We start from the raw sequence: 16,340 nt of genomic DNA on the forward strand, positions 1-16,340 counted from the left end.
AAATGGAAATGTTCCAAACTTCAACATCCCTGTCAATATAGGTCTACATTCCCTGCGTAGCTGGTTGCCTAAAAGTAATAGTTAAATTTTGCTTTTTAAAACACCTAGAAGGTGAGATCATTCCTGGGTTAAAACAAAGTTTCAGAAGTGCAGGTACTCAAGGAAAGTGGCCCTGACGTCACATGTTCGGTCCTTTGCAGGATCAAAGTCCACTTGCAGGATTATCTGCCAGGACTGCCCTCTGCCCTACAAGCCCTGTTGGCGCCTACTCATTCTTTAACTCTTAGGTTAGAGTTCACTTCTTAAGACAGGGTTCTCAAATGTCACGGAATAGAAGTTCATTCGCCTGTATGTACTTCTACAGGTCTTCATAATTTTACTCTTTATTATTTTTTTTCTTTTAAGAAGAGTCTTGTTTTGTCACCCAGTCTGGAGTGAAGTCTTGGCTTTACTGCAACCTCTACCTCCTGGATTAAAGTGATTTTTGTGCCTCACTCTCCTGAGTAGCTGGAACCACAGGCACACACAACCATGCCCAGCTAATTTTAGTATTTTTAGTAGAGATAGGGTTTTGCCATAATGGCCAGGCTGGTCTCGAACTCCTGGCCTCAAGTGATCTGTCCCTCTCAGCCTCCCAAAATGCTGGGATTATAGGCATAAGCCACCGTATCTAGCCCACAATTTTACTCTTTACTACTTATTAAAGTTTACAAAGAGATATTTATGTGAATAATTTTTCAACTTATATTTATTTCTCCATATTACTATACACTCCCTGAGATCAGAGACCAGATACGGGTTTTTCCCCTACTGCTGTTTACACAAAATAGAAACTTAATGAATGAATGTGAATTAATAAACAAATTAGCCAATGATTGTTTACCAAGGTCTCCTAGACAGCTTCCCTATTACTCTTGACTTCCAGAATGCCGTACTTCCCTGGTTTTTCTCCTGTATCTCATGTTTCTTCTCCTCAAGCTTCCTTGATCATCATGTAAATGTTAGTATTACTAAAAATATTCACTAGACCATCTTCTCTTCTCATTCTATATATTCTGAGAAATCTTAAGTCTTTCATGGCTTCGTTTTTTTTAGACAAGGTTAGTCTCTTGATCCCTACATGCATATCTTAACTGTCTCTTCAAACATATACAGACAAATAAAACTCAACATTTAAAAAAAAAAAAAAAAAAAGCCCACGATTTATTGCCTCCACCAAGTCTATCCCTCCTCTGAGTTATTCAAGCTGGATTAGTTGTTGTTCTTCTTGTTCTTGTCCTCCTCCTCCTCCTCCTTCTTCTTCCTCTTCCTCTTCTTCTTCTTCTTTTTTATTTTTTAATTGACACGGTTTCACTCCTGTTGCCCAGGCTGGAGTTCAGTTGCGCAATCACTGTTCACTATAGCCTCAACTTCTCGAGTTCAGGTGATCCACCTTAGCCTCCCAAGTAGCTGGGACTATGGGTGTGCACCACCATGCCTGGCTAATTTTTTTTTTTTTTTTTTTTTTTTTTTTTTGTATTTTTAGTAGAGACTGTGTTTCAGGCTGGTCTTGAACTCCTGGGCTCAAATGATCCACCCACCTTCGCCTCCCAAAGTGCTGGGATTAGAGACATGAGTCACTGCCTCTGGCCTATCTTTTCTTTCACATTTCAAACTCTTCAACATGTTTTGTTTATTCTGCGTTCTCATTCTACATTTTTTTTAATGATCTGCTTTTCTCCATCATCACTGCCCCTTGTCTTGTTCATCTCTCTTGCAGAGATTACTGAAACACCTTGTTAAACTGTCCGGTGGCCTCCACTCTTGCCACTTACAGTGTTTTCACCCAACTACCAGATGCTCTTTCTAAAATGCAGAGCAATTACATGACACAACTTCGAATGCTTCCATGGTTCTCTAATGCCTGTAAGAACAATGTCCAGCTCCCAAACCATTTAAATGTTCTTAATGACCTGGCATCTTTTTACCTGGCTAGACCAATCTTTTACCTTTATAAATACAATGACAAACACCCTCTCTCCCAGAACATTCTTCTTCTCTCTGTTGGTTAACTAACTAACTCAACCTTTAGGTTTTTACTTTTTTAAGAAGTGCTCCCTTTACCAGCCAGTTCTTGGCTGCCCGTCTGTCCTACATGATCTCTGACCAACTTGTACTTTTTCTTCATAGGCCCTCATCACTATAACAAAGTCAAGTAAATCTCTGTGAATAGTACACAAAACAGACAATCACATTTAAGTAAGCATAGTTATGTGTATGCTCTGTTCCTCTGTGAGTGACAGAGCATGTGTATGTATGTACATGTATGTCGGTGTTAAGGTTTCCAGTTCTGTATTAATGCTCTTGGTGGGAAAGGGAGGAATAATAAAAATGTCTAAGGAAAATGAGGTATTATGAGTAAAAGGCCATCATTTTTTTTCTACCCAATTCAGACTTTTAAATCTTGAGTACATTTGGTAAAATTTCCAATTGGTAAGCTTTACACATTAATTTTATATTCCAAATAAAGCTACATAAAGGTCAGCAATCTCTGTTCTCCCAAAGCCATTTACCTAACTTCATTGGTGTCAACAAAAGTTATACATGCTTCTAGAGAGGAAACCAGACCCTTCACTATTCAAAGTAATGGTAGAATCTTAAAGTCATGTTAAAGAAAGCAACACAATCCTTGCCTTTGCCACCTGATAGATGTTTCTGTAAACAGAGATCCACCTTAGTGTCTCAGAAGGCTTGAGGTAAGATTGCTGAACTAAGGGCAGACATACAAGTCAAATGGATTTTTAGTCTTTTGATAACAAAGCACAGCACATCAGAAAGGTCTGTAACTATTTATCTGTCCATTATATAAGAAACATGACACTGGGCGTGCTGGCTCACACCTGTAATCCCAACACTTTGGGAGGCCAATGTGGGCGGATCACAAGGTCAGGAGATAGAGAACATCCTGGCCAACATGGTGAAACCCTGTCTTTACTAAAACACACAAAAAATTAGTCAGGCATGCTGGTGAGTTCCTGTAGTCCCAGCTACTTGGGAGACTGAGGCACGGGAATCGCTTTAACCTGGGAGGTGGAGATTGCAGTGCGCCGAGATCACACCACTGAACTCTAGCGCCTGGCGACAGAGCAAGACTCTGTCTCAAAAAAAAAAAAAAAAAGAAAAAAAGAAAAGAAACATGAATCTTGAAATGTGTTTAGGAGTATTTTTGTTTAGGAGCATTTTTTCAGTCTAACTGCTTGCAAAAGCAGATTTATGACATATGAAGCACTGTCCTTGGAGCAATAAAACACAATAGTAAAGGAGTCAACCTTCAAAATCCTTAAACATTTTGTTTTATAACTTTTAAATTATATTTTTACAATAAGTACAGTGTAACCTATTTAAATATACCACTATATTTTTAATAGTCTTTTTCCCTTACTATCTCTGAGCCTTCCAAGGATAGCCTTTGTCTCTTTAATGTCAGTACAGATTCTGAACTGTTTACTCAACCACTTCACAAACCTAAAACATATTTTCACCAAAATATCAGTACTAAATTAAAGCTAGTAACAACCTCTACTATAAATGACCACTGTCTGTAACCTTCCAAGAGATAACAAGGCATATATACCTGATTAAAGTTTTATCACAGAGCTTTGGAAAATGCTTACACTTCAAACCTTGCAATATAACTTGGATAACTAATAAATAGGTTAATGACTTTCTAATGCCTACAATTACAAGTAGATAATAGGGGAACTCTTATTTGTAGTTTTTTGTAATATGAATGTATTTTTCCTTTGAATTTCTCACATTTATATTACATATTTTTATATCTATTTATCTACCTACCTATCTATCTATCCATCTATCTATCTATCTATATTTTTTAAGACAGAGCCTCACTCTGTCACCCAGGCTGGAGTACAGTAGTGCGATCTAGGCTCGCTGCAACCTCCGCCTCCCAGGTTCAAGCGATTCTCCTGCCACAGCCTCCCAAATAGCTGGGACTACAGGTGTGTGCCACCATGCCTGGCTAATTTTTGTATTTTTTCTTTTTAGTAGAGATGGGGTTTCACCATGTTGGCCAGCTGGTCTCGAACTGCTGACCTCAAATGATCCACCCACCTTGGCCTCCCAAAGTGCTGGGATTACAGACAGGCATGAGCCACCATGCCTGGCCTAAAATATTTTTGTATAAAATAGTTTTCCTCAATGAAATGTACAAGAATATACTTAGCCATTTATGAGAGACTTCTATTGAAATTCAATAGATTCTTGGGGAAGTTTAGCAACTATGATTTTAATACTAAAATTATGAATGAATATTCATGGTTTCATACTAAGGGAAGTAAAAAAGTCAAGTTCAGTAAGAATTTCTTGTGCACTGATTTTTTAGATGTATGTATCTGAAGAGTATGATCATTTTTATTAAGCAAAACATTATATATATGTACACATATAGATATATGTGTGTATGAGTGCACACCATGCCTGTGTGTGTAACTTAGGGAAGTCATCATAACATTTTCAAGTTTCTTCTATTATCCTTCCTTAAACTTATAAATTCATCAGGCCTAGCTACTTCAAGGGTTTTGTCTTCTAGCTGTAAAGCATCAAGTTGCTGAATATAGTCAACTACGTCAGCTCATGCTTCATGAAAATCTAAAACATTTTTTTGCCAAATATATAAGTGTTTTCTAAAAAATTAACTAGTGAAACCTAGCATTTACTTAGTGCTTTTCAAGCTCACAAATTTAAGTCCAACTGATTGAGGGTTGTACCTTTTTTCGCACAGAATTCATGGAGTTTCATTACTGAAAAGTTGCATTAAAAACTTCTCACAGATTCAATAAATTTCTACAGTTCTTACACTTAGCCTATGCTATTTCTTAGTTGTATTTAAATTCCAAAAATGTGGTTAGTGTCACTTTCTATTTTAAAAGAGGTTTGAAGAGGGAAATTTTTTCCCATGTATAATGATCAGACCAAATTGCAACCAGTTTGGAATTGATTAAACTCAGAACAAGAATGGTGAATGTACACAATTTGACTTTCTGATGATCATGTAATAGTCTACACAATGCATTGTGATGTTTACCTGCCGAAACAATGTTTCTACTTTGAAAGTCCATTTTTTAGCCTAAATAAAATCTTACTCGATGAGAGGACTATCTTCAAACTCTGTCTCGGCAGAGGCCCAGCAGATGTCTGTTTATATTACCTTTGTGACTTATGATAACAAAATGCCCAGCTGAGCTCATAGCATTTTATGAGTGTTCCAAACCCAGGAGGTTGGAATATTAAATACCCACATGCTAACTGCGACATTAATCTCTAACCATCAACTGACGAAGGATGTTAGGATTGCATGGGAAACATGTTTTAGTTTAAATCACTTCATCAAGTAGCTCATGTAGGACCATATTTTATTAAGATTCCAACAAGAGATGTCATGAAGCGAGGAAGTATAACTGAGTATAAATTTTGACAGTAAAAACTCTGTGTCAATATGCAAGTTGTGTGAGCAGAATATAATAAAACTGGGATCCAGAACTCAAAGGACATTATTTATTTTTAACACCTAGCTACAGAGAGGATTTTTTACTAAACAGAATGTTTTTAGACTATAAGGGCATTTGTTCCTTTTAAACCCTGGTATCTTAAAGCATAATGAATAGTTTAACTGTGTTATAGACTATTCTGTCTTCTGAGGCAGAATATTTTCAACATAGTTTATCCCTTTCTTAGTGTCTTGTAATCATTATGATGAACAATAGTTACTATGTAATACAATAATAGTCGGAGTTTCAATTTAGGCATGTGGGTTTCATTTTATTCACTGTTATAGGAACTTGTGTATATGAGGAGCTAATGTTAGTCAACAGGAGCAAAAAAACCCTTGCTTTTAAAGACAAAAAATAAGAGGAACATCCTCCCCAGTGTGGAGAAATTATAAATAGAGAAGAGTAGTGCCAAGTAAGGGTTCTTCAGTTAGACATCTGGGCTGATATCTTAGCATTCTCACTTACTAGCTGTGCAGCTTAGAGTGAGGCCCTTAACTCTTCAGTATCTGCATCTATAAAATAAGGAAAATAATAACAGCTACTGCTGTTATTATGAATGAGAAATGAATGAGATAATATGTGTGGAATGCTCAGAAGAGTGCCTGGCACCTGGTACGTGGTAAAGATGAATAATTATTAATGCAGGGGGCAGTTAACATGTAATTATTATATTGTATGATAAAAATATAAAGAGGTTTGTTGGGGGGGGGCGTTTTTCATTTTTTTTGTTTATTTTGAGATGGAGTCTCGCTCTGTTGCCCAGGCTGGAGTGCAGTAGTGTGATCTTGGCTCACTACAACCTCTTCTGGGTTCAAGCAATTCTTGTGCCTCAGCCTCCTGAGTGGATTACAAGTGCACACCACCACACCCAGTTAATCTTTTGTATTTCTAGTAAAGATGGGGTTTCACCAGGTTGGCCAGGCTGGTCTCAAACTCCTAACCTCAGGTATCTGCCGATCTCAGCCTCCCAAAATGTTGGGATTACAGGCATGGGCCACCACTCCCAGCCAAAATATAGAGAGGTTTTGTAGTATACCTCTTTGTAGTATACCTCTGGTTGGGGAAGGGGAAGGGATTTGAAGAAAGTAGAGGTAAAATGGAAAGAGATTCAGAAGCAACATCCTCTAAGAGGTTAGCATATTAATTAAAAGAATGATCTGACAGAACTTTTTTATATCTATTGCAAATATTGGTCATCTTACCAGTAACACATGACTTTAGCAACTCTTCTTCCATCTTTACCATAATTATATTTGATAATTATATTCATTGTGTTAGGTCTATGGATTATTTTTATTCATTTATTTGTTCATCTATCTTCTATCCATCCATCCACTAATCCATTCACTTATTCATTCATGTTTTTAACAAATAACTATATGAATGGGCACCTTAAAAGTTACTGTGTAATGATTAAGGTTCAATATGAGGTGTCTGTGTCTGTCCTCATATTGAGACAACAAACACTCAACCTAACATGCTGTAGACTGAGTGCTTGTGTTCCCCAGAAATTCATATGATGAAGCCTAATCCCCACTGAGATAATATTTGGAGGTGAGGTCTTTGGGAGGTGATGAGGTCATGAGGGTGGAGGCTTCACGAATGGGATTAATGCCATTATAAAAGAGTCCCCAGAGAGATTCCTCATCCCTTCCACCATGTGAGGACACAGAGAGCAGGCAGCGTAGTATGAACCAGGAAGTGGGTGGTACCAAATCTTCCAGTACCTCGATCTTGAACTTCCCAGCCTCCAAACCTGTGAGAAATCAACCTCTGCTACTTATACCACCCAGTCTATGGTAATCTGCAAGGGATTAGTGTCCTTAAACAAGATTTTGACATACAAGGTTAAATAAGTTTCAACATATTTCTTTACTGCTATGCATCTTCAAAAAAGGAACACAGTATAAGAATGCTTTCTTTTTGAACTCGTACTTATACAACTCTTATTTTAGAAAATTTAGTTTGGGAAATACTACGCAAGTTAACATCAATAACATTATTCCATGGACTTTGTGAGTGGTTTTTGGAAATGACTTTTTCTACTTCCTCATTTTCAATTCTGTTCAGCATAAAGTGATCCCAAAGCAAATTTCAATGAAATAGGGGACCACTTGTGTCCCTTTAGATAAATCACATACATTGGAAACAGACTTTCTCACAGTTAAGGGCAGCTTTGATGACTGACAAAGGCCAGTTCACAGGGAGGGAGTATTGTCCTGAACCTGGTAAGGCCGCCTTCTGGATAATGGGCTTCTGCCAGCAGCCAGCACTCTTCTTTTCTGAATAGAACTTAGATAATATAGGAAGAAATTTTGTACTGCAATTTTCTTTATGGAAAATAAAAGCACTGGGTAAGAAGAAGTCCTTAGTGTTCTTCAGGGACTTGACTTTTATCCTGACTCTACATGGTGAATTGAGCATGAAAAAAAGATGGCTATCTTTAAGTTATGAAAAATAAAGATGGCTATGTTTAAAATATGAAATTGTAATGTTTAAACCCAAATCCCACACAGGCAGAAATCTTGATTGTTCCAAAATTGGAACCATTAGAATGTTATTAATCTGATTTATCAGCATTTTAACATGCCAAACAAAAGACAAGATTCTCTCTCCCTTTTACTTGGTAACCACTTGCCCCTTTGTAAAAAAATCAATATGAGGTTATTCATCTGAGCAAATTTCTTCCTTAATACTCTAATTTTTCACTAAAATGCTGTTGTAATAATCTTAACATTGGCTTCCTCAGCCTAGCTATTTTCCAGACAATTTAGTCCACACAATTGAACCTAGAAAAACGTTAGCACTTAGGTTAAGATTTCCCAAAAGAATATGCGGTCAAATATATGAGACACAGTTGCACCATTGTGGATTAGGATAAATCATATATTATCAAGTATAACCACACTATTAGCATTCAACCTTAACTAGTGTCTCTCCTACCTCAAGATGTAAGTAACAATTTCCTTATCACACAGGAGGACAAACATGTTTCTGTCCTTAGCAAAAAATTTGCCAGATAAAATACAAAATGTATATATGAATCAGGAAAAAAGAAGAGAACATTTGTAAGTCTATCATAAATAAACTTTATTTTCGGACTGTGTCAATATAAACTAATGGATAGAAGCAAGAAAGGAAGGTAAGAAGAAAAGAAGAACATAGCTTCCTTAAGGCATGTGTGAACAATGTCAAGTTTTTTCTAATCACTATGTCTATAATTAATATAAATATATAGCAGTATTAAACTGCTGTTTCTCAAATTTACAGATTCAGATTCACTGGGTTTCTACCCTGATTCTGTTGCTCTGAAGAACATCCAAGAATTTGTGATTCTTATGATTAGGCAGTAGGGGAGACATTGCTTTAAACCTAAATATCTAAACAAAACACTGATTTGTGTTGTTTTATTTCCACTTATATTTTTTTTTCAGTTTATATGTGAACAAAGCACTTACTATATTCAAACTTAGGCAGTTGCAGGAAATATGAGTGGATAAAACTAGTGTCTGTTCTTAAAATAGTTACTGTAGTAAGGGGTATACACTATGTATCTCAAGTGGAATTGTAGGGTAGAGGTTATGTTTCCAATTTGACTATGTTAAGTCATTCAATTATTCATTCTAGACTTAATATACATTATGCACTATACAGAATAGGCACCATGCCAAATTAGAGGGCTGCAATGATGAGCAAAAACAAGTATGAGTTCTCCCTTCATGGAACTTCTATTCTAAGAGGAAGAAAGCCTTTGCATAAATTAATGACATAATACATATAAAATGCACTATCTGCTATGAAAGCAATAGATATTATCCTATATGTACATAGTAAATATATGTTGATCTAGTCAAAGGGGTTAGGAAGTTTTCTTTGAGTAAGTAAATTTGAATTGGGAATGAGGCTTCAGTTAGGACATCAAAGAAGAGAACTATTCAAGGCTCTAAGAAATGCATGTGCCAAGGCCCTGAGGTGAGAAAAATGACAGAGCATGTAAAAATCTGTGGTGGCTAGAGCTCAAAGAGGAATGGAGAGAATAGAGTGAGGTGAAGTTGGAAATATTAGACTATGCAGGGCCTTTTAAGATATATTAGAAATTTTGTCTTTAGTTTAAAAACAAGTGCTCAGCGGATAGAATAATGAGATTTGAAATTTGAGAAGATAACTTTGTCCTGTGGAAAAATGACTAAAGGGAGAAAGAATATGGTTGTACTGGGAAACTATTCAAAATGCTTCTAAAGGATATAATAATAACTTGAATGAGAGCACTAAGGGAGGAGAATAAGAAAAGCAGACAGAAGTATGATGTATTCTGGAGGCCAAATTAACATATCTTGCTGATAGTTCATTACCATAAGATGTGGTAGAGGATGGTGGGCTGTTGTCGAGATGGTCGTGACTTGCTGAGGTAGGGAATAGGAAAAGAGGATTAGGTTTGAGGAAGGGAGGAAAAGAACATGAGAATGGTTTTGAACATGATTGATTTGAGGGGCCTTCAATATATCCCAGTGGAGTTGCGCAGGCAATTGGAAATTCTGGTTTGGAGCTCAGAGGAGAAATCTGGACTGCAGACAGACATCTGTGAATCATCAAGGGTAGATAGTAATAAAAACTGGTGCAAATGAGATTGTCTAAGGATAGAGAATAGGAAGCAAAAAGAGCATGGGATATAACCTTGAAGAACTGTAATAGTTACTTGGCAAAGAGGAGGATAGTGCAAAGGAAACCGAAAAGAAAAGAACAATAAAAGAAATAAGATTTGGACTATGGGATGTGAAGTGATGCAAAACAGGGGAGAATTTTTCGAAATCAGAGAAGAGCAATTAATTGTAGTAAGTATGGAAAAAGCTCAACTCAGATGAGGTCTGGAAAATATCCATTGGAATTGATGATGCAGATATCACTGACAAAGCTTTGGCAAAGCAATGCAGCTGACAGTAATGGCAAAATAATAGTCACGAGTTAATTAAGTTAAGGAATAAGAGGCTGATGGTGGCAGTGAGTGGCACCTTTTCCTTTTTAGATGAGAGAGATAAAGGCAGTGTTGAATTCAAATGACATTCAACATTTCAACTATTATATGTCCCAAATTTAAAATAGCAATCACCTCTTTCTTACTTGTCCTTATAAATTTCTGTTATGTTTATTTATTTTCTGTTAAATACACCCTGAGCCTCTCCATCAATGAAGTTAGTGGTCCTGCTGTAACACACCCTCTTTAGCAAGACTTCAGAAGTCCCGTCCCTTCCCGCAGCCTGTTTAAAGTTGTCTCTCCTTCCCCCTCTATTCAATAAGTACGTGACGTAATTTCACCAGATGATTCACCTAGTTCTCCCACTTAGTTGAAAACTTAACCATCAATAATTTACCTTTTTTTAAACAGAATTTGCTCAACTGAAATGGAAGAGTATACCTTCCTTCATGGATTTCCATGAAAGGTGAATGAAGCAGTGAATCCAAAGTGCTCATTAGAGTTCCTGAACATCACAATTCTCAATGATTATCAAATAAATTAGAATGAGACTTATCTGAGAATAATGGCTTTATACTCCATATCTGCATGTAAAAATTAATAAGAATGACATAAAATGCAGAGACAGAATTAACATTTGAATAGAAATTCAGATTAGCTCAAAATCATGAAGATATAGTGCTCTAAACTTTATAATCATCCCCATCAGATTACTATAAAAAGATACATGGTGTGCTGTTTTAACCCAAGTAAAGGTACACTAGTTCAAGTAACATGCCATAACATTCCTATCATTATTTACTGAAAGATGGAGTGTACTGGCTTTAAAATAATATTGGTGTTAAATTAGTTAATAATATTTTTCATTTAAGAAGGGTTTAAAAATAGTTTTTCAAGCAGAGATGCATAACAAGGCTTATAATGCCTTTATCACTTCTGCTTTTTATATTAAGGATGGACAAAAATATTCTACTCATAGGAAAGGAGATAAAATTGTGACTCACTCCACAAGCATATAGCTGGAGGATAGATGAATGGCAGAAGATAAAAATCCAAGAGCCATTATACCAAAGAAGGGTGAAGACTTATTAATGAATTTTAAAACCCAGTGTATACCTTTTGCATTGCTGCGTATAATATATACTTTTGATATCTCAGAATTAAACAAGAAGGAGGTGACCTGTCAAAATGAATTGAATGAAAGTGAGAGGTAACAATGTGCTTGTGGCCCTCGCTCGCTCTCAGCACCTCCTCAGCCTGGGTGTCCACACTGGCCACACTTGAGGAGCCCTTCAGTCCACTGCTGCACTGTGGGAGCCCCTCACTGGGCTGGCCAAGGTGGGAGCTGGCTCCCTCTGCTTGTGGGAAGGTGTGGAGGGAGAGGCGCCGGCAGGAACTGGGGCTATGCCTGACGCTGGCGGGCCACCCAGAGTTCCGGGTGGGTGTGGACTTGGCGGGCCCGCACTTGGAGCCGCAGGCTGGTGGCACTCCCCGGGCAGTGAGGGGTTTAGTACCCGGACCAGCAGCTGTGGAGGTTGTGCAGGGTCCCCCAGCACTGCCGGCCCTCTCGCACTGCGCTCAGAATTCTCACTGGGCCTCAGCCGCCACCCAGCAGGGCAGGACTTGGGACCTGCAGCCCGCCATGTCCAAGCCCATCCCCCCAGCCTCATGGGCTCCCGCGTGGCCTGAGCCCCTCAAAGGGCAACACCCACTGCTCCGTATCGCTTGGTTCCATCCACCGCCCGTGTGCCGAGGAGTGCAGGCCCTGTGCCAGACTGGACTAGCAAGGGATCCACTAGGCAAGCCAGCTGGGCTCCTGAGTTGGATGGGGAGTTGGAGAAATTTTATGTCTAGCGGGAGGATTGTATATGCACCAATCAGCCCTCTGTGTCTAGCTCTGGGTTTGTGGATGCATCAATCAGCACTCTGTATATAGCTAATCTGGTGGGGACTTGGAGAACGTTTACCTCTAGCTGGAGGATTGTAAATGCACCAATCAGCACTTTGTGTCTAGCTCAAGGATTGTAAATGCACCAATCAGTGCTCTGTGTCTAGCTAATCTAGTGGGGACTTGGAGAACTTTTATGTCTAGCTGGAGGATTGTAAATGCACCAATCAGCACTTTGTGTCTAGTTCAAGGATTGTAAATGCACCAATCAGCCCTCTGTGTCTAGCTCAGGGATTGTAAACGCACCAATCAACACCCTGTCAAAACAGACCAATCAGCGCTCTGTAAAATGGACCAATCAGCAGGATGTGGGTGAGGCCAGATAATGAATAAAAGCAGGCTGCCCAAGCCAGCCTTGGCAACCCAGGTGGGTCCCCATCCACTCTATGGAGGCTTTGTTCTTTCACTCTTTGCAAAAAATCTTGCTGCAGCTCACTCTTTGGGTCAGCACTGCCATTATGAGCTTTAACACTCACCGCGAAGGTCTGCAGCCTCACTCCTGAGGCCAGAGAGACCACGAACCCATCAGAAGGAAGAAACTCTGAACACGTCCAAACATCAGAAGGAACAAGCTCCAAACACACCATCTTTAAAAACTGTAACACTCATCACGAGGGTCCGCTGCTTCATTCTTGAAGTTAGTGAGACCAAGAACCCACCAATTCCAGACACAAAAGAAACATCTCTTTATACTCTTATTTATTTATTTTTTGAGATGCAGTCTTGCTCTGTCGCCCAGGCTGGAGTGCAGTGGTGCGATCTTGGCTCACTGCAAGCTCTGCCTCCCAGGTTCTCACCATTCTCCTGCCTCAGCCTCCCTAGTAGCTGGGACTACAGGCGCCCACCACCACACCCAGCTAATTTTTTGTTTTTTAGTAGAGACAGGGTTTCACTGTGTTAGCCAGGATGGTCTCGATCTCCTGACCTTGTGATCTACCCGCCTTGGCCTCCCAAAGTGCTGGACTTACAGGCATGAGCCACCAACTCTCATTTATTTTTTGCTATAAATTTTTAAGTTTTTTTAAAGATGGCAGCAATGATTTCAGAAAAAAAAATTGCTAAGGCAGGAGTAATAAATGAAAGTGATTTTAATACTCTGTAGATTAGTACAACATGATATAAATAAGAATAAGGAGAAAAATTATGAAATTCTGCTTATGATGAATAAACTGCAACTTCCTATAAGAGAGGTGCCTTTATTCAGTGAAACCCTTAGAGGAATCATAGACACTATTAAGTGAGAGAAATCCTGTTATTTACTCCTTCCTTCTCCCACCTGCTACCTTTGAAAGAAGTAATATTGTGTGATATGAATCAACAAAGTCTATTGCTCAGGAATATAAGATCTGAAGCCAGACTCCTTGGGTTCAAACCCAGGCTGTACTACAAGTTCAAACCTAAGCTCTACTGCTTACTAACTCTGTGACTTAAATGCTGAGCTTCAGTTTCTTTATTGTTTGAGACAGGGTCTCACTCTTTCACTCATGCTGTAGTGCAGTGGTGCAAACATGGCTCACTGCAGCCTTGATATTCTAGACTCAAGCAATCATCTCAGCTCAGCCTCCTGAGTAGCTGGAGCCACAAGCACACAGCACTATGCATAGCTAATGTTTTAATTTTTTGTAAAGAGGAGGTCCCAACATGTTGCCCAGGCTGGTCTCAAACTCCTGGGCTCAAGCAATCCTCCTGCCTTGTCTTCCCAATGCAGCTAGGATTACAGGTGTGAGCCACCATGATAGTTTCCTCATTGTTAATATGACCATAATAATGGTTTCCTAATCCATTGATTTATTACAAGTAGTACACTAATGTGTATGAAGTACATAGCACAATGTCTGGTACATATTAAACATCAAACGGGTACTAGCTGCTATTTCTGTGACTGCAGCTTTTTTACAAATACAGAAGTGACAAAAAGTACACTGAAAAGACTCTGAAAGACTCCCAGTTTCCAGTCTCACATTGAAGGAACTTGGAAGAGGTCACTCTGTCCTAAGAAGTAAAGTTTCAGTTGGCTATTCTGAGACTTTTTCCTCTCCATATACATTTTAGAATCTGTTGTTATTCACAAAATAACTCACTAGGGTTTTTATTGGAATTGTGTTTAATCTATAAAGCAAGCTAGGAAGAACTGACATCTTGATAATATTGAGTACACCTATCCATGAACATGGAATGTCTTATTATTTATTTAGTTATTTGGTTATTTCATCAGAGTTCTTATGTGTGGACATAAGTACCTGTACACAAATGTACTTTTACGTGTGGGCATAAGTAACTATACACAAGTGTTTTGTTTTTTTGCTTGTTTGTTTTTGAGATGGAGTCTCAATTTGTTGCACAGGCTGGAAGTGACACAATCTCGGCTCGCTGCAACCTCCGCCTTGTGGGTCAAGTGATTCTCCTCCCTCAGCCTCCCAAGTAGCTGGGATTATAGGTGCCTGCCACCACACCCAGCTAATTTTTGTATTTTTGGTAGAGACAGGGTTTCACCATGTTGGCCAGGATGGTCTTAATCTCTTGACCTCGTGATCTGTCTACCTCGGTCTCCCAAAGTGCGGGGATTACAGGCATGCATCACCACTCCCAGCCCCATACACAAGTGTTTATAGCAGCTTTATTCATAATTGCCAAAACTTGAAAGCAACCAAGATGTCCTTCAGTAGATGAATGAATAAGCAAACTGAGGTACAATGGAATATTATTCAGCTCTTAAAAATAAGGCCATAAAGCTATGATAAGTCATGGAGGAAACTTAAATCCATATTACTAAATGAAACAAGCCAATCTAAGAAGACTATATTCAGTATGATTCCAAGTATATGGCATTCTGGAAAAGGCAAAACTCTGGAGCCAGTAAAAGAATCCATGGTTGCCAGGTTGAGGGGAGGGAAAGATGAACAGGCAAAACACAGAAGATTTTTAGGGTCGTAGAGCTACTTCGTATATTATAATCATGGACACGAGTCATTCATTTGTCAAAACTCATAGAATGTACAACACCAAAACTCATAGAATGTACAACACCAAGAGTTCGGCCAGCCCTGCGTGAATTAAACTTTTCTCTATTGCAATTTCCCTGTCTTAATAAATTAGTTGTATCTGGGCAGTGGGCAAAATTAACCCATTGGGTGTTTATGCTACCTTTTCTCCCTCTCTGTCTCTTTCTCCTTCTGTTTCCTCCACTTCCTCCTCCCTCTCTTGTTTTGTGTTCCTTCTTTTGGAAGACACATCTTTTATTTATTTTCTTCTTGTAGGCTTCATGAAATACCTACCCTTCTTGTAATATCTGAAAACTGGCAATCTCTCCTCAGTATCACCTGAACTGGTCTTCATATCTCTTAATACTCCAATGTCCTGCAACCAGTGCTGCTAAATTCTCAAAACTATCATCTTGAGCCTATTATACATTTTTAAGGGTAACTCTCAGATAACGGAAACTATGTTAGGTGGTTCTTGCATTGCTATAAAGAAGTACCTCAGACTAGGTAATTTATAAAGAAAAAGGTTTAATTGCCTCATGGTTCTGCAAGCTTTACAGGAAGCAGCATGGTGCTGGCATCTGCTAAGCTTCTAGGGAGACCTCAGGAAACTTACAATCATGGTGGAAGGCAAACCTGGAGGGAGTGGACATATCACATGGCAAAAGCAGGAACAAGAAAGAGAGAAGGTGGGGGTGGTGGATGCCACACACTTTTAAACAACCAGATCTCATGTGAACTCAGGGCAAGATCTCACTTATCACCAAAGGGATATCCCAAGCCATTCATGAGGGATCTGCCTGCATGACCCAAACACCTCCCACCCAGCCCTACCTCCAACACTGGAGATTACAACTCAACATGAGATTTGGTTGGGGACAAATATCCAA

Source organism: Theropithecus gelada, chromosome 3 (assembly GCF_003255815.1).
Source record: "Theropithecus gelada isolate Dixy chromosome 3, Tgel_1.0, whole genome shotgun sequence".
NCBI classification, from domain to species: domain Eukaryota; kingdom Metazoa; phylum Chordata; class Mammalia; order Primates; family Cercopithecidae; genus Theropithecus; species Theropithecus gelada.